Here is a 19,859-nt window from a genome sequence, read left to right on the forward strand (position 1 = left end):
TCCCTGCACAGACTAAATGGGAAAAAGACCTCCATGCGGTCTTCACTGAAGATGTCTGGAAAGATATCTTTAAATCTTGTTTTAGAATTTCCAAATGTGTAAATCATTGTGAAATGTATTACAAACTGGTTCATAGGGTATATTTAACGCCGGACCGTTTGCATAAAATCTGGCCCGATGTCTCCGCTAGTTGCTGGAGAAATTGTGGGATGGTGGGAGATATTTTACATATTTTTTGGTTATGTCCGGTAATCCGGGCGCTCTGGAGGGAGGTGTTCCTATTCATTTCCCACATATTAGGAGTGGTCCTTGTGCCTGACCCCCTCTTGGCACTCTTTCACTATTATGAGAAGGAGATGTCCAGCGGTGATAGATACATTTTAGGCCATATCCTCATAGCTTCTAAAGCCGCCATTGCCTCCAAATGGAAGTCGGCGGTCATCCCCAATATTTCAATGATAGAAAATAGTGTCCATCAACACTATGGCCCTCATTCCGAGTTGTTCGCTCGTTCTTTTTCATCGCATCGCAGTGAAAATCCGCTTAGTACGCATGCGCAAAGTTCGCACTGCGACTGCGCCAAGTAACTTTACTATGAAGAAAGTATTTTTACTCACGGCTTTTTCTTCGCTCCGGCGATCGTAATGTGATTGACAGGAAATGGGTGTTACTGGGCGGAAACACGGCGTTTCAGGGGCGTGTGGCTGAAAACGCTACCGTTTCCGGAAAAAACGCAGGAGTGGCCGGAGAAACGGTGGGAGTGCCTGGGCGAACGCTGGGTGTGTTTGTGACGTCAACCAGGAACGACAAGCACTGAACTGATCGCACAGGCAGAGTAAGTCTGGAGCTACTCTGAAACTGCTAAGTAGTTAGTAATCGCAATATTGCGAATACATCGGTCGCAATTTTAAGAAGCTAAGATTCACTCCCAGTAGGCGGCGGCTTAGCGTGTGTAACTCTGCTAAATTTGCCTTGCGACCGATCAACTCGGAATGAGGGCCAATGTTTTTGAAACAGCAGAGGGCAATTGTTCTCCAGGAAATACCTCTATTAGTAAGAAATGGATTAAATGGTCCCTTTACAAGGAGGGTTTGGGCCAGATAGGTGCATCCAGTGCTCCAGCTGACATTCCAGACCTCTCTGTGCTTCGCTCCCCGGTCCATACCGGACAATGATTAGCTAAGTGATGCAGTCCTCTTGTCTTTCACTATACTATGATACCATTGTTGTATTACGATATCCCTGATACGTACTCCCCCCCATGTCTTTATTATTTCTGTTTTGTATGTTTCTCCCCCCCCCCTCCTGATTTTACTTACCAATCTAAATGTACATGTACATGTAATCTGTATGAAAACTCAATAAAAATTTAATATTGAAAAAAAAAACCAGCACCGGGCTTCACTAGCCAGGGACATAATGCCACAGCCGGGGGACACATTTATGTAGGTCCCTGCTGCCGTGGCATTACCCCCCCCTAACTAGTCACCCCTGGCCAGGGTTCCCTGGAGTAGTGGGGACCCCTTAAATCAAGGGGTCACCCCCTCCAGGCACCCAAGGGCCAGGGGTGAAGCCCGAGGCTGTCCCCCCCCATCCGTGGGTGGTGGATGGGAGGCTGATAGCCATGTGTGTAAAAAAAAGAATATTGTTTTTTGTTGTGGAACTATAAGGCCCAGCAAGCCTCCCCCGCTTGCTGGTACTTGGAGAACCTCAAGTACCAGCATGCGGGGAGATAACGGGCCCGCTGGTACCTGTAGTTCTACAACAGAAAAAATACCCAAATAAAAACACAACTCACACACCGTGACAGTAAAAATTTATTAAAATACACTTACACACTCACACATACTTACCTATATCCCACGCCGGTCACGTGCACTTGTCCACTAGAATCCAATAGGGGTACCTGTAAAAATGAGAGACAGATTACTTACTTACATCCCATGCCGGTCACGTCCACTTGTCCAGTAGAATCCAATAGGGGCACCTGGTAAAAATGAAAATTATACTTACAAACTTCAATCCACAGGAGGAGAGAGAGAGAGAGAGAGGGGGGGGGGGAGGAGGGAGGGAGGGAGAGAGAGAGAGAGAGACTAACCTGCTGCTGCTGCTGGGGAGAGCCACACACACTGCAGGGTCACGCCGGGAGGACGGAGCCGGCGGAGGAGGGGGAGAGCCGCACACCGCCGCTCCTGTCAGCGGGAGGACGGAGACGGCGGAGGAAGGGGAGAGCCGCACGGGGGAGAGCCGCACAACACCGCTCCTGTCAGCGGCGGAGGAGGACGGGGGACGCACACTGCAGACGCCACTCACCGCCGGGACCCGCCGCCTCCAGAGCCGTGTGTGGGTGATTGGACAAGCGGATCCAGCACTGGATCCGCTGTTCAATCACAGGTGCCTCGCTGACGTGGGGGTGGTGTCCCTGTCAGCGAACCACTTGTTTCAGTGCCGCTTTCCCCATCTGTTTTAATGGGCTTTTACAGCCCAGTGCTTGGCCCCGCCCCCCGCTCTGTCCCGTTTCCATTCTGTATGGGAGGCACTGCTATCAGTGCCTCCCATACACATTTAAGGTAGAAAAATTATTAGAATTAAATAAAGAAGATACTTAGTTATGGCACAGAATATGGGGGAGATTCAAATGTTTGAAAAGTCAGTTGGGAGTCTGTTTTTTCCTATCTAATAGACAGGAAAAAACAGACACCCAACCAACTTTTCAAACATTTGAATTTCCCCCTGTGTGTCTTAAGTATCTTCTTTATATTATTTTAATAGTGCCTCCCCTGCCTCCACTGGCGTTTCTATAATGGGTGCAGTGTGTGCGGTGCACACGGGCCCCTGAGTCCAGAGGGGGCCCCCACCGCACACACTGCACCCATTTGTAAAATACTTACCCCTCTGAAGTCCAGCGCCGGCATCCGTAGCGCCGCTAGAACACAGTGAAAATGGCCCAGGGGCCATTTTAACGGCGTTCTGCGCATGCGCAGTAGAGAGATCTCAGGGAAAATGGCCGCCGCGCCATTTTCCCGGAGATCTGCGCATGCGCAGTAGAGTCTGAGCCCTCTAGTGCTCAGACTCTACAGCGCTCCGGGCAGAGAGGAGGGGGCCCGACGGAGGATGCTAAACACGGGCCTCCTCCTCTCTTAAAACGCCCCTGCCTGCCTCCCCTGACTGCACGTCGTCCCTGCCACACACACACACAATTAACACACACTCACACTGTCCCACTCACACACAATTAACACACACTCAAGCTGTCCCACACACACACACACACACACAATTAACACACACTCACACTGTCCCACTCACACACAATTAACACACACTCAAGCTGTCCCCCACACACACACAATTAACACACACTCACACAATTAACACAAACTCACACTGTCCCACAAACACAATTAACACACACGCACACTGTCCCACACACACACACAATTAACACACACGCACACTGTCCCACACACACACACACACACACACACAATTAACCCACACACACACTGTCCCACACACACAATTAACACACACGCACACTGTCCCACACACAATTAACACACACTCAAACTGTCCCACACACACAATTAACACACACTCACACTGTCCCACACACACAATTAACACACACTCACACTGTCCCACACACACACAATTAACACACACGCACCCTGTCCCACACACAATTAACACACACGCACACTGTCCCACACACAATTAACACACACGCACACTGCCCTACACACACACAATTAGCACACACACACTGCCCCGCACCACCCTCCGCTCACCTCCCCTCCCCTCCCCTCCCCTCTCCTCTCCTCCCCTCTCCTCCCCTCCCGTATCCTTCCCTCTCCCGACACTGGGAAAGTATAAACTGCTTTAAACTGTTTAGCCCGCTGACCTGCACTTCATAGTCCGCGCACCCCCGAGGTCGCGCACACGCGCGCACGTACCTCCGAGGTCGCTTTTGCACACGCGCAATGTACACTTTGCAGGGGAGGGAGTAGGGAGAGGATCCTGGCTGCCGCTGCCTGTCCAGTGTGACAGGCACAGCAGCCGGGGAGACAGGGAGAGCGCCGCCGGTAGCGCCGGCAGAATTCCTGTCGCATGGTGCGAGCGGGCCGTGCAGGTGCCGGTGGCGTCCCCCTCTGTTGGGGCTGCCACAGCGCCCAGGGCACGTGCCCTGCTCGCCCCATGCTTGATACGCCTCTGCCTACATCCAACTCCTACATGTATTTTGCTAGTGGGCAATTGTTCTATAAGCAGGTTTCAGTACAGTGATCGCATTAACACTTGGATAGGAAAGTGTGCATATAAAAACTCCCAAGTGTATTTTTATAAATGCAAATAATTGGAGAAAAAGTGCTGGCATTAGAAGAGCCAGGCATTACCCATTGTACTCAGGGCCGGTAACAGAAATCTTGGGGCCCAGTTCAGTGATATCTCTGAGGACCCCTTAGATTTTTAATATATAATGGATGTATATATATATATATATATATATATATATATATATATATATATAGTTTAAAGAAAGGTCTGCGGCACTCAGGGTCTTGTAGTTGTAGAAAATGTATTAAAAATGCACAACAAAGGACATCAACGTTTCGTGGTGTTTAACCCCTTTGTCAAGATGTGAGACAAGATCTTGACAAAGGGGTTAGACACCCCGAAACGTTGATGTCCTTTGTTGTGCATTTTTAATACATTTTCTACAACTACAAGACCCTGAGTGCCGCAGTCCTTTCTTTAAACTGTCAATCACCGTTGCTGAGGGCACCGGGGCACATTATTTTGAGGAGGAGTGCCGGGCTCTGTATGTTGTATGTATATATATATATATATATATATATATATATACACATATATATATATATATATACATACATACACACACACACACACACACATATATATATATATATATATATCGTCTCGCAGCAGTTTCTGATTTACACAGTTGTAAATATAAATGAGTGTTATAAATTTGGTAAATCTATAGAGATGTAAATATGAGACGTCTTAATGTAAGTAAATATTAATCCATGGTTCTTTGCGTTATCCGAGGAGCACCCGTAGCAGATATGGTAAAAAGTGACAGGACCATTTTTGTAGTTTGTTAAATTCTACACACTGGAGGTGCAATCCAAATTTTGATCCAATTGTCTATTTGGGCGTTATCGTTCACACAACACAAGCCATGCATCTGTAATAATGTCAATATGTCAATCCCCTGTTCATTCCCTTAGGGGACGGTTATTAAAATTCTAATTTTCTAATTACGTAGTTTTCCTATTTCCCATCTGAAGAATACCTACTGTATTTGTAATTTCAGCTTCCTAACATATCGGGAAGAGAATTAGTGATGAGTCAGTGAGTGAGTGAGTGAGTGAGTGAGGGCTTTTGCGTACGTACGTACGTACGTACGTACGTATATATATATATATATATATATATATATATATATATACATATACACACACACAGGTTGAGTATCCCATATCCAAAATGCTGGATATTGGATTTTTCCGTATTTTGGAATAATTGCATACCATAATGAGATATCATGGCGATGGGACCCAAGTCTAAGCACAGAATGCATTTATGTTTCATATACACCTTATACACACAGCCTGAAGGTCATTTAATACAATATTTTTAATAACTTTGTATATTAAACAAAGTTTGTATACATTGAGCCATCAGAAAACAAAGGTTTCACTATCTCAGTCTCACTCAAAAAAAAAATCCATATTTCGGAATATTTGGATATGTGCGTGTGTGTGTGTGTGTGTGTGTGTGTGTGTGTGTGTGTGTGTGTGTGTGTGTGTGTGTGTGTGTGTGTGTATACAATTATTATTCTTAATAATAACAATAATAATAATAATGATGATAAAATATACCATTTACTTTTCAGATGATATTAATAAGCTAATAATATTTTCTTAAAATAGCATTCCTAAACCAGACGCTAATTATTATAATAGTAACTACTAATTAAATGTACATTTGGAAAAAGTATATAGGAAAAAAATGTAAAAAAATGTTGCCCTGTTGCTGTTATATGTCTCAAATAGCAATATTGAAGTAACCCGTTATTTATTTTGCTACATTAGCTCACTGTAATAATCCCAGCCAGGTCCTAGTTGCCATTGTGACATCATAATGAGGCGCAGAACGCATCATAATGGGGCTCAGGCTTATACTGCTGACAGGCTGTAACAGTCTCCTTTGATAGGTAGTTGTTGGAGGAGAAAGACAAGTGATTACTTGTGCTGACTCAGTATTTGCTTTAACATATTTTAGTATCATTGATACATATCTAAATAACATCTGGATATATCTGAATAACATCTGGATATACTATATCCAAAAAACATCTGGATAAGAAGGTCTTATATAAGAGACAGAAGGTAAGTGGACCCCTCAGATAATTCTATTATTTTTACTGAGCAGAAAAAAAAAAAACCACATTTTATATGGCTAATTAGTGACATAGACACATTTATACTTCAGCAGAATATACGCAGCTTACTGTACTGTATGTAGTTACACCTGCATCTACTGTAATACATAGAGATTTCCTGGATTTTGTCACATGGACTCAACGTAAGAATATTACAACAATATTTTAATGTTATATATGGAAGAATATATATTGAGAATTAAGTATGTGGGTGTCAGCTGCTGATTTGCCTGTGGCTACAAGTTAATTATAGAATGTTAAAACATTACAACAGATATTGGGAGCAATATTTCATATCCATGAAGCAAAGTGTTGCCAGCATTAGGGGGTCTATGTACTAAGCCTCGGAGAGAGATAAAGTGGACAAAGATAAAGACCAACCAACCAGCTCCTAACTGTCATTTTCCAAACACAGTCTGTAACATGGCAGTTAGGAGCTGATTGGCTGGTACTTTACCTCTGTCCACTTTTTCTCTCTTCAAGGCTTAGTACATAGAGCCCTAGGTGTGTTGAGTCCATGTAATGTTATCCTCAAAATCTTCATATTCAGGAACCATTAGACATATGTTGTATTGTAATTACCCCGTCCACTGCTGGCATACTAAAGGATGGGATGCCGCTGTCAGTCATGTGACAAGACAAAGGGTTATTACTGAAGAATAGAGATAAGCGGGTTCGGTTCGTCGAGATCTGAACCCCCCCCAACTTCACGTATGTCTCACGGGTCCGAGGCAGCCTCAGATCTTCCCACCTTGCTCGGTTAACCCGAACGAGGCCGAATGTCATCATCCCGCTGTCGGATTCTCGCGAGATTCGTATTCTATATAAAGATCCGCACGTCGCCACCATTTTCACTCGTGCATTGGAGATTGAACGGAGAGGACGTGGCCACGTTCTCTGCCTGAAAAGCTCCGTATCTGTGCTCAGTGTGCTGCAAATATCTGTGCTCAGTGTGCTGCAAATATCTACGTTCTCTGCCTGAAAAGCTCCATATCTGTGCTCAGTGTGCTGCAAATATCTACGTTCTCTGCCTGAAAAGCTCCATATCTGTGCTCAGTGTGCTGCAAATATCTGTGCTCAGTGTTCTGCATTGTGGGGACCACCAGTATAGTACAGTTCAGTAGGCCATTGCTGTATCTTGCAGCTTCATGTCAGACTCAGTTCTAGACAGTATCCTGATCATCAGAACTCAATATATGCTGCATTGTTGTGTGACCAGTGTATACTATATTATATATAGTAGTACAGTGCAGCATTTTGGCGACCAACAGTATATAGTTGTACAGTACAGTAGGCCATTGCTGTATCTTGCAGCTCCGTGTCACTGCAAGTATCCATTCCATATCTGTGCTGCATTTTGTGAGCAGTATATATAGTAGTACAGTGCAGCATTTTGGTGACCAACAGTATATAGTTGTACAGTACAGTAGGCCATTGCTGTATCTTGCAGCTCCGTGTCACTGCAAGTATCCATTCCATATCTGTGCTGCATTTTTGTGAGCAGTATATATAGTAGTACAGTGCAGCATTTTGGTAACCAACAGTATATAGTTGTACAGTACAGTAGGCCATTGCTGTATCTTGCAGCTCTGCGGTGTCACTTCAAGTATCCATATCTGTGCTGCATTGTTGCGAGCAGTATATTGTAGTAGTGCAGCATTGTGGTGACCAGTATACTACAGTACAATAGTCCAGTGCTGTTCTCGCTGCTCAGTGTCAGTTCTCCATAGTATCATCAGTGCTCAGTAAAATCAGTGCTCAGTATAATCAGTGATTGATCAGTATAATCAGTTCTCAGTGCAATCAGTGCGCTGTTAGACATGCGCCCGTTTTCCGCCATTAGTGCATTGGGATTTAGACAATTGATGACCCCGGTACAAAATCCCATCTAGATTCCACTTCACTAGGCAGGCGATAGCGAGATTTTACCAATTAATATCAGTGATTTATAATTAATTATTAATTACAGTGATCTTGCCAAATGATTCCAGTGATTTTGTCATTTTCTTCCAGTGATTTGGACCAATAATACCATTGATTAGAACGAATAATTCCTGTGATATTGAGGTGTTTGTGTCGCTTAGCTTAGCCATCCAGCGACCACAGTGCACCTCTTTTTCTCTTTTCTTTGCATCATGTGCTGTTTGGGGACTATTTTTTTAAGTGCCATCCTGTCTGACACTTCCGTATATGTCCAGTGGTACTGCCATTTAATATAATTCCCGACATTACTGCCATTTAATTCCAGTGATTTTGTCATTTTCTTCCAGTGATTTGGACCAATAATACCATTAATTAGAACAAATAATTCCTGTGATTGTCATTTTCTTCAAGTGATTTGGACCAATAATACCATTGATTAGAACGAATAATTCCTGTGATTTTGTCATTTTCTTCCAGTGATTTGGACCAATAATACCACTGATTAGAATGAATAATTCCTGTGAAATTGAGGTGTTTGTGTCGCTTAGCTTAGCCATCCAGCGACCACAGTGCACCTCTTTTTCTTTTTTCTTTGCATCATGTGCTGTTTGGGGCCAATTTTTTAAAGTGCCATCCTGTCTGACACTGCAGTGCCACTCCTAGATGGGCCAGGTGTTTGTGCCGCCCTCTTAGGTCACTTAGCTTAGTCATCCAGCGACCTCGGTGCAAATTTTAGGACTAAAAATAATATTGTGAGGTGTGAGGTGTTCAAAATAGACTGGAAATGAGTGGAAATTATGGTTATTGAGGTTAATAATACTATAGGATCAAAATGACCCCCAAATTCTATGATTTAAGCTGTTTTTGAGGGGTTTTTGAGAAAAAACAACCGAATCCAAAACACACCCGAATCTGACAAAAAAAATTCAGGGAGGTTTTGCCAAAATGCGTCCGAATCCAAAACACGGCCGCGGAACCGAATTCAAAACCAAAACCCGAAAAATTTCCGGTGCACATCTCTACTGAAGAAGCACTGACACCATGAGAGCTCAGAAATGCCCCTTTGCCTTATGGCAAATACATAGTCACCAGCATTATATAACCAGTGCTGCTGTACCATGTGCAATACTGTCTCGCAGCACCTTGGAGTACTACAACTCCCATCATGAATTGAAGTGAAACATAATGTAGCGGTTATTGCTTTTTACTAATGTCTAGTAATAGTAATAAGAATCACATCTGCAATGCAGACAATAAGGATTGTTACAGTACAGTTGGTCATTATTCAGTAATATATTTCCAGTGGTGTGGATTTCCGGGGATAAATCTGTATATTCTGGGACAGTCAGTGGAATTTAGGGCCAGTTGGTAACTCCGCATTTGGGTTGGCTGTGCTGAGGAATGATTTAACAGCATTGTAGGCCCCGGGCAAAGCAAAGCACTGGGGCCTATACACACCAAATCACGGGAATAAATACAAAATACATGTACCCCTCGTGCATTCCTGCGCCATCTCTCCACATGACTAGAGCCATGAGCTGTCTGGCTGAAGGCTGGGAGACAGGTAGAGAATTCTGACTGGCTGCTCTGATTGTGTGTAATTCACAGAGTGGCCAGGCTGTATTCTCTTACTGCCAAGAAGCTCCTGAGGCACCAGCCCTGGAGCAACAGCAGTATTTCTGGATGGCAGGTTCCAAATGCTTGATTTTATAGTGATTGTTGCCAGCCCATGAAGGTACCCCTCGTGCATTCCTGCGCCAACTCTCCACATGACTAGAGCCATGAGCTGTCTGGCTGAAGGCTGGGAGACAGGTAGAGAATTCTGACTGGCTGCTCTGATTGTGTGTAATTCACAGAGTGGCCAGGCTGTATTCTCTTACTGCCAAGAAGCTCCTGAGGCACCAGCCCTGGAGCAACAGCAGTATTTCTGGATGGCAGGTTCCAAATGCTTGATTTTATAGTGATTGTTGCCAGCCCATGAAGGATACATAATTAGCATGTAACAAGCTGTATTCCCAAAGTGCAGTTGATGTAATACAGTTCTTCAGACATATGTAGGCCCAATGATCCCAGTAAGCCAATTGAAGTACAGGTTGAGTATCCCTTATCCAAAATGCTTGGGACCAGAAGTATGTTGGATATCGGATTTTTCCGTATTTTGGAATAATCCACAGACACACACAACAGACTTTGTAGGAAAATCTGCTGTTTCTGGGCATTTGCAGCATCTGCATTCTGCCATTTATACTGCATGTAGTGGCCACTGGCCAGGCTGTGGGAAGGGGGTTTCTGGGCAACTGGAAACCCCTCTGTGTTTGCCTATTCAGCTCAACCCTGCTCAGTAGCCCCTAGAATTGGGGTGCCCTGGGCAGCTGCCCAGTAAGCCCATACATTAAGATGGCCCTGGCTCTGCTTAGTAGAGGGACCCAAATCTGGTTATGATGAAAAGGTGAGACCCCACACTGCAGATCTCTCCTAAATTATGATTGCCAGCCCAGGCTTTCTAGCTCAGGGACTGTGTATAGAGATTATAAAGGTGCCAGTCTGTGTTATTTTACTTATTACTTATATTACCAATACTCCTCATGATAAGGAAGCCTCTCTGCTGTTTATGAAAAGGTTTAAATAATGAATGAATATGTGTACATTGCTGTGAGATGGATAATTCACCTATGTGTTTCTTTCTTGCACAGATCTCATCGAAGCGATGGAGACTTTTCATGTGGCGCTCTTTGTGGCCCTGGCATTATGTGCCTTTTGCATGCTGTGCCTGTTTTTGCACACACTGTGGGGGTAAGTTACTAACATCATTTGCAGACTATTATGGTTTATTTGGCTAGATGTTATTACTAGACATGTTTTACTTCTAAAACCATTTGTGTGTTTTTGTTTTGGCAAGCCACTTTGTATTTGGATTTCAGTACAAATGGTTAGAAATATGAAGCGTGTATTTTGGAACTCTTTTTATTCATACATTAGTATTTCTATCTGTAATATTCAAAAGTCATTAAAAACCATTTAAAGTAAATTTCTCTAACGTCCTAGTGGATGCTGGGGACTCCGTCAGGACCATGGGGATTAGCGGCTCCGCAGGAGACAGGGCACAAAAATAAAGCTTTAGGATCAGGTGGTGTGCACTGGCTCCTCCCCCTATGACCCTCCTCCAAGCCTCAGTTAGGTTTTTGTGCCAGTCCGAGCAGGGTGCAATCTAGGTGGCTCTCCTAAAGAGCTGCTTAGAAAAAGTTTTTAGGTTTTTTATTTTCAGTGAGTCCTGCTGGCAACAGGCTCACTGCATCGAGGGACTTAGGGGAGAGAAGTCAACTCACCTGCGTGCAGGATGGATTGGCTTCTTAGGCTACTGGACACCATTAGCTCCAGAGGGATCGAACACAGGCCCAGCCATGGAGTCCGGTCCCGGAGCCGCGCCGCCGACCCCCCTTGCAGATGCCGAAGATGGAAGAGGTCCAGAAGCAGGCGGCAGAAGACTTTTCAGTCTTCCTGAGGTAGCGCACAGCACTGCAGCTGTGCGCCATTGTTGTCAGCACACTTCACACAGCGGTCACGGAGGGTGCAGGGCGCTGGGGGGGGCGCCCTGGGCAGCAATGTATAATACCTTTTTATGGCTAAAAAATACATCACATATAGCCCTTGAGGCTATATGGATGTATTTAACCCCTGCCAGATCTCACAAACTCCGGAGAAGAGCTCGCCGGCGGGGCTTATTCTCCTCAGCACACAGCGCCATTTTCCTGCTCAGCTCCGCTGTGAGGAAGGCTCCCAGGACTCTCCCCTGCACTGCACTACAGAAACAGGGTAAAACAGAGAGGGGGGGCACTTTTTTTGGCGATATTACTATATTTAAGCTGCTATAAGGATACAACACTTATATAGGGTTGTTCCCATATATATTATAGCGCTTGGGTGTGTGCTGGCAAACTCTCCCTCTGTCTCCCCAAAGGGCTAGTGGGGTCCTGTCTTCAATAGAGCATTCCCTGTGTGTCTGCTGTGTGTCGGTACGTGTGTGTCGACATGTATGAGGACGATGTTGGTGTGGAGGCAGAGCAATTGCCGGTAATGGTGATGTCACCCCCCAGGGAGTCGACACCGGAATGGATGGCTTTGTTTATGGAATTACGTGATAATGTCAGCACATTACAAAAATCAGTTGACGACATGAGACGGCCGGAAAACCAGTTAGTACCTGCCCAGGCGTCTCAGACACCGTCAGGGGCTGTAAAACGCCCTTTACCTCAGTCGGTCGACACAGACCCAGACACGGACACTGAATCTAGTGTCGACGGTGAAGAAACAAACGTATTTTCCAGTAGGGCCACACGTTATATGATCACGGCAATGAAGGAGGCTTTGCATATCTCTGATACTACAAGTACCACAAAAAGGGGTATTATGTGGGGGGTGAAAAAACTACCTGTAGTTTTTCCTGAATCAGAGGAATTGAATGATGTATGTGATGAAGCGTGGGTTAACCCAGATAGAAAAGTGCTAATTTCAAAAAAGTTATTGGCATTATACCCTTTCCCGCCAGAGGTTAGGGCGCGCTGGGAAACACCCCCTAAGGTGGATAAGGCGCTCACACGCTTATCAAAACAAGTGGCGTTACCGTCTCCTGATACGGCCGCCCTCAAGGATCCAGCTGATAGGAGGCTGGAAACTACCCTAAAAAGTATATACACACATACTGGTGTTATACTGCGACCAGCCATCGCCTCAGCCTGGATGTGCAGTGCTGGGGTGGTCTGGTCGGATTCCCTGACTGAAAATATTGATACCCTGGATAGGGACAGTATTTTACAGACTTTAGAGCAATTAAAGGATGCTTTTCTTTATATGCGAGATGCTCAGAGGGATATTTGCACTCTGGCATCGAGAGTAAGTGCGATGTCCATATCTGCCAGAAGAAGTTTATGGACACGACAGTGGTCAGGTGATGCGGATTCCAAACGGCATATGGAAGTATTGCCGTATAAAGGGGAGGAATTATTTGGCGTCGGTCTATCGGATTTGGTGGCCACGGCAACTGCCGGGAAATCCACCTTTTTACCTCAGACCCCCTCCCAACAGAAAAAGACACCGTCTTTTCAGCCGCAGTCCTTTCGGTCCTATAAAAAGCGGGCAAAAGGACAGTCATATCTGCCCCGAAGCAGAGGAAAGGGTAAGAGAGGGCAGCAAGCAGCTCCTTCCCAGGAACAGAAGCCCTCCGCGGGTTCTGCAAAGCCCTCAGCATGACGCTGGGGCTTTACAAGCGGACTCAGGAACGGTGGGGGGTCGACTCAAGAATTTCAGCGCGCAGTGGGCTTGCTCACAGGTGGACCCCTGGATCCTGCAGGTAGTATCTCAGGGTTACAGGTTGGAATTCGAGAAGTCTCCCCCTCGCCGGTTCCTAAAGTCTGCTTTGCCAACGTCTCCCTCAGACAGGGCGACGGTATTGGAAGCCATTCACAAGCTGTTTTCTCAGCAGGTGATAGTCAAGGTACCCCTCCTACAACAGGAAAAGGGGTATTACTCCACGCTATTTGTGGTACCGAAGCCGGACGGCTCGGTAAGACCTATTCTAAATCTGAAATCTTTGAACCTGTACATACAAAAATTCAAGTTCAAGATGGAATCACTCAGAGCAGTGATAGCGAATCTGGAAGAAGGGGAATTTATGGTGTCCCTGGACATAAAAGATGCTTACCTGCATGTCCCAATTTGCCCTTCACATCAAGGGTACCTCAGGTTCGTGGTGCAAAACTGTAATTATCAGTTTCAGACGCTGCCGTTTGGATTGTCCACGGCACCTCGGGTCTTTACCAAGGTAATGGCCGAAATGATGATTCTTCTGCGAAGAAGAGGCGTATTAATTATCCCTTACTTGGACGATCTCCTGATAAGGGCAAGGTCCAGAGAACAGCTGGAGGACGGAGTAGTACTAACCCAAGTAGTGCTGCAACAACACGGGTGGATTCTGAATTTTCCAAAATCTCAGTTGACCCCGACAACACGTCTGCTGTTCCTGGGAATGATTCTGGACACGGTTCAGAAAAAGGTGTTTCTTCCGGAGGAGAAAGCCAAGGAGTTATCCGAACTTGTCAGGAACCTCCTAAAACCAGGAAAAGTGTCTGTGCATCAATGCACAAGAGTCCTGGGAAAGATGGTGGCTTCTTACGAAGCAATCCCATTCGGCAGATTCCACGCACGAACTTTTCAGTGGGATCTGCTGGACAAATGGTCCGGATCGCATCTGCAGATGCATCAGCGGATAACCTTATCGCCACGGACAAGGGTGTCTCTTCTGTGGTGGTTGCAGAGTGCTCATCTGTTAGAAGGCCGCAGATTCGGCATACAGGACTGGGTCCTGGTGACCACGGATGCCAGTCTGAGAGGCTGGGGAGCGGTCACACAGGGAAGAAACTTCCAGGGAGTATGGTCAAGCCTGGAGATGTCTCTTCACATAAATATACTGGAGCTAAGAGCGATTTACAATGCTCTAAGCCTGGCAAAACCCCTGCTTCAGGGTCAGCCGGTGTTGATCCAGTCGGACAACATCACGGCAGTCGCCCACGTAAACAGACAGGGCGGCACAAGAAGCAGGAGAGCAATGGCAGAAGCTGCAAGGATTCTTCGCTGGGCGGAAGATCATGTGATAGCACTGTCAGCAGTGTTCATTCTGGGAGTGGACAACTGGGAAGCAGACTTCCTCAGCAGACATGATCTTCACCCGGGAGAGTGGGGACTTCATCCAGAAGTCTTCCAAATGATTGTGAACCGTTGGGAAAAACCAAAGGTGGATATGATGGCGTCTCGCCTCAACAAAAAACTGGACAGGTATTGCGCCAGGTCAAGAGACCCTCAGGCAATAGCTGTGGACGCTCTGGTAACACCGTGGGTGTTCCAGTCAGTGTATGTGTTTCCTCCTCTGCCTCTCATACCCAAAGTACTGAGAATTATACGGCAAAGGGGAGTAAGAACGATACTCGTGGCTCCGGATTGGCCAAGAAGAACTTGGTACCCGGAACTTCAGGAGATGCTCACGGAAAATCCGTGGCCTCTACCTCTAAGACGGGACCTGATTCAGCAGGGACCGTGTCTATTCCAAGACTTACCGCGGCTGCGTTTGACGGCGTGGCGGTTGAACGCCGAATTCTAAGGGAAAAAGGCATTCCAGAAGAGGTCATTCCTACACTGGTTAAAGCCAGGAAGGAGGTGACTGCACAACATTATCACCGCATTTGGAGAAAATATGTTGCGTGGTGTGAGGCCAGGAAGGCCCCCACGGAGGAATTTCAATTGGGTCGATTCCTACATTTCCTGCAAACAGGATTGTCTATGGGCCTCAAGTTGGGGTCCATTAAGGTTCAAATTTCGGCCCTGTCGATTTTCTTCCAGAAAGAATTGGCTTCAGTTCCTGAAGTCCAGACTTTTGTAAAAGGAGTACTACATATACAGCCCCCGGTTGTGCCCCCAGTGGCTCCGTGGGACCTTAATGTAGTTTTGGATTTTCTCAAATCCCATTGGTTTGAGCCACTCAAATCGGCGGATTTGAAATATCTTACATGGAAAGTAACCATGCTACTGGCCCTGGCTTCAGCCAGGAGAGTGTCAGAATTGGCGGCTTTATCGTATAAAAGCCCATATCTGATTTTCCATTCGGACAGGGCAGAACTGCGGACGCGTCCTCATTTTCTGCCTAAGGTGGTGTCAGCTTTTCACCTGAACCAGCCTATTGGTGTGGCTGGTATGAGTCTTACCCGGGATTCAAAATCCTTCCTTATTGTGTACGCTCGTCCGGGCACAGTATCCTAACTGAGGCTTGGAGGAGGGTCATAGGGGGAGGAGCCAGTGCATACCACCTGATCCTAAAGCTTTATTTTTGTGCCCTGTCTCCTGCGGAGCCGCTAATCCCCATGGTCCTGACGGAGTCCCCAGCATCCACTACGGACTACGAGAAATAGATTTATCGGTAAGTAAAATCTTATTTTTCTAATGACCACCTCACAACTGGCCAAACTACTGCTACTGTCCTTATTACTGGTACTTCCACTCATCTGTCATGTGCAGGGCTGGCCCGACCATTACGCTGGGTATGCAGCCACATAAAGCGCTACACTGTGGAGGTCACCGCCAATGCCTTCTCCATTTGCCGAGACCTCGCGGGAACTCCAACCCGGAAGTCTCGTGCAGTCCTTGCGGCTAACTGAGACATCCACCAGTATATAGAAAGTGCAGAAAGAGCCTCAGATCAGTGATGACCTGTGACACTAGCCGTTGGACAACTTCCATCAGGCTCTGCGCCCAATTTTTCAGACAGCTGCACAGAATTCCACCATCAAGATACAAACTCAGGTATAATGATACATCGTAGAGGTGTGGGACTCCGCCTTCTGTGTACACCTATCCTTTTCACTTTATCTCCACTTACTAAAGGGTCTCACCACTGTATGCCCAAGATCTTTTACTTTCAAGCTATACCCACCAAAGACATATACCCCTATTTTCATCATTAAAACTTTTAGTGAAATTACAGAAACAGAGTTTTTCTATCTTTAAGAACAGTGTGGACTTCCCAGACTAATGCACAGTATTGGAAGAATGTATTCTTCTTAGATCTAATTAAGAAAGCCAATCCCACTTCATCTGTTCAATCACAGGATTTGGGATTGGAAAAAAATCTTAATCCCAGGATTCCCGCTATTCTTGGGATTGACTTGATCAATGAAAATAGGTCCCCAGGGAAAAAAAAGCTTTCATGGACCCTGCCAGCCCAGCCTTTACCCCCAGCCCACACTGAGAAGAACCTGTGTTTGACCTGGTGTGAGTATGTGTGTCACACTTGTTGACTCACCCTCCACTCAGAAGAACATTAGGTTGAACTCGATGGACAATTGTCTTTTTTAAACCTTAGTTACTATGTTACTATGGTAACATCAGCAGCAGCAGCACAGACACAGTCATCTGCAGTCACTTCTGCAGTGCAGGACAGGGCAGGCTGCAGCAGGTATCTGCAGCAGGCACGCGCTGTCCCTTTATACAGTTTGTCCCATCAAGGGCGCCAAACTCTATATTTGCTTACCAAAAAAACGAAGCTAGGTCCGAACCCATGCCATGTGATCTTACTACTGCCACCACCCAGCTATCATGTTCCAACCCAGTTGTGTCCTTATTTCTACAACTATCATCCCCAGCTTTAATGCATCCCTACTAATACGAACCCCATCTCTTATCCTGTGTCCTTATGACTACTACCCTATACTAAATATATTGTGGGGGGAACGTTCATTAAATAGCCTGGAAAATGTTAGAGAAGGTAAGAGACATTGGCGTTTCTACCATGGGTGCAATGTGTGCGGTGCACACGGGCCCCTGGGCCATGTTTCCAGAGACATGCGCAGTAGACATTTTCTAGTCAGTATTGCTATTTGTCACAGCCTGTGTTGTGGCTGAGGAATGGGAATATCTTGGTTGTCCCTTGTACATGGTGGAGAGTGTATTGATATATTTAGGTGGGATCTATGGAAACTGGCATTGGTAGTGGACCTGAAGGATTCCTTTCCCAGGAATAGAGTTATAAATGCTGTAAAAAGCTCCCGCCAACACTTTCTGTACTCTGCTCCACATTATATATATATATATATATACATATATATATATATATATATATATATATATATAGATATATATAGTGCCTGTGTTGCTGTGATGTGATACATTCTGCCATGTGATACTTTGTACCATGATATACTGCTACCTGTAATTTACCTGTGATTTACTGTCATTTCTGCTAATGTTTCCTGTTAGTTGTGTATAAGCTCTAACTGACCCTTTCTTCTTATTTTTGCAGTTGGCTAACTGACAGTGAGAAACAGAAGCAAATCGACATCGAATGGGCAGCTGCTTTTGGCGACGGTAACAAAAATGAAATATAGGACCTACATTATACTATTTGGTCAAATTACTAAAGAGAAAAAAAAACATCAATGGAAATGTTTTAGATAGTGATTCTGCCTATTTATCAATGACTACCACTGTGATATATTCACTTTTATATAGTACGTGTTAGACATGGGATAAAAATGACTAAAATTGTTTCCTGATTTTCTTGTTTTAGCTGATGTGCCGGTGGCTCTAGTGATATGAATTGGAGAGCTGGGGATTAGGGCTTCTGGCGACACCCCAAGGAAAAAAAAAAAACGACACTGGGCAGCCACCTCATGGGTGTGTTGGAAGAGCTGCTAAGCTGCTAATTGTTTTTAAAATGTTGACAGTTACATCCAACTCATTAACTGAATAACTTTACATTTAAACCCAGGTAATTCAGCTAGGTAAGATAGGTTATGGGTAACCTACAATATGACGTATTTTCCACAAACGCTTAGGGTATGAAGTGTTGATGCAAACTTGGAAGGGTGACCTCTTTGAAGTGTTGGAATGGGAAATCGCTACTGTGCATTCTCCAGTATTTCTCCTATGGGGATGATGCTTCATTCCCTTACCAAGATGGCCACCAGAGTTGTTACAGTGCATATGCAGCGCCATCTTGTTACTGTGTACAATAATATACTGGGAGACGGATGTCTCCCCCTTAACTCCAAGGGACCTCTTACTTTTACCCGTGATACTGCTGTTCCAGCACCCTGCATCGCTACCCCCATCCAGAGGACAGTCACCGGCTGATGATCTGTCAGAACCCTGCTCCGCTTCATGCCTCAATCAGTGTAACAGTGAGTATATCTGTACCTTCAATTATCAATAAGCCACACTACTGGTTAAGCCACTGGACTTGTGATTGGGTCAAATACAATTCCGTTGGTGCGTACATTACTCGGCCAAATCACCACCGTACACTCATATTCCCATTAATGTAATGACTATGAACAAACACAAAGAGCAGATTTTGAGGCTGCATGCAATACATGTCCATAACATAAAAGGCTGCCATAAGGGGATATAGGCAGTACACCTTTAACCACTTGCCTGGCATGGTCGCATCAGATGTGACCATGTCTGCAAGTGCTCTATCTGACCTGGTCGCACAGGATGCGACCAGTCAGATAGAGAGTGTTAGCAGCGGCAGGGAAGATAAACTTCCCTCCGCTGCTGCTGTCAGAGGGACACGAGGTCCCTCTGCCTCCCTGCACTCTCCCCGTGTCTGCCGATCACTGCTGATCGGTCAGCATGGCAGGATCTGTCCCCTCCAGCGGCTGCAGACAATGGCAGCCACTGGGGAGAATAAATTAACCCTCCCAAGCCACCCCCTGACCCCCCCTGCATACCTGCAAGCTGTCCCAGCTTTCAAAATGAAAGCCGCGATAGTCGCAATGTTCCCGATGTCCCGATGGTCGCAATGTTCTCGATCGATGTTTTGATGTTTTGGGGGGGGGGGGGGGGGGGGGAATTTTCTTTTTTTTTTTTTACTGAAATCATTTGGGATAGGGTTAAAGTCATGTTCTTCACTTAATTCACTCGT

The 19,859-nt window shown here is 45.6% G+C and overlaps 1 long non-coding RNA gene across 1 annotated transcript; it reads left to right on the forward strand.

Annotated features, from left to right (window-relative positions):
• The first annotated feature begins 6,256 nt into the window (after positions 1–6,256).
• Positions 6,257–18,551, forward strand: LOC134947781 (uncharacterized). Its single transcript, XR_010182770.1, has 4 exons — positions 6,257–6,416; positions 11,086–11,185; positions 18,234–18,298; positions 18,501–18,551. It is a non-coding gene; the product is annotated as an uncharacterized LOC134947781 (long non-coding RNA).
• Positions 18,552–19,859: the final 1,308 nt, after the last annotated feature.

Source organism: Pseudophryne corroboree, chromosome 8 (assembly GCF_028390025.1).
Source record: "Pseudophryne corroboree isolate aPseCor3 chromosome 8, aPseCor3.hap2, whole genome shotgun sequence".
NCBI classification, from domain to species: Eukaryota; Metazoa; Chordata; class Amphibia; order Anura; family Myobatrachidae; genus Pseudophryne; species Pseudophryne corroboree.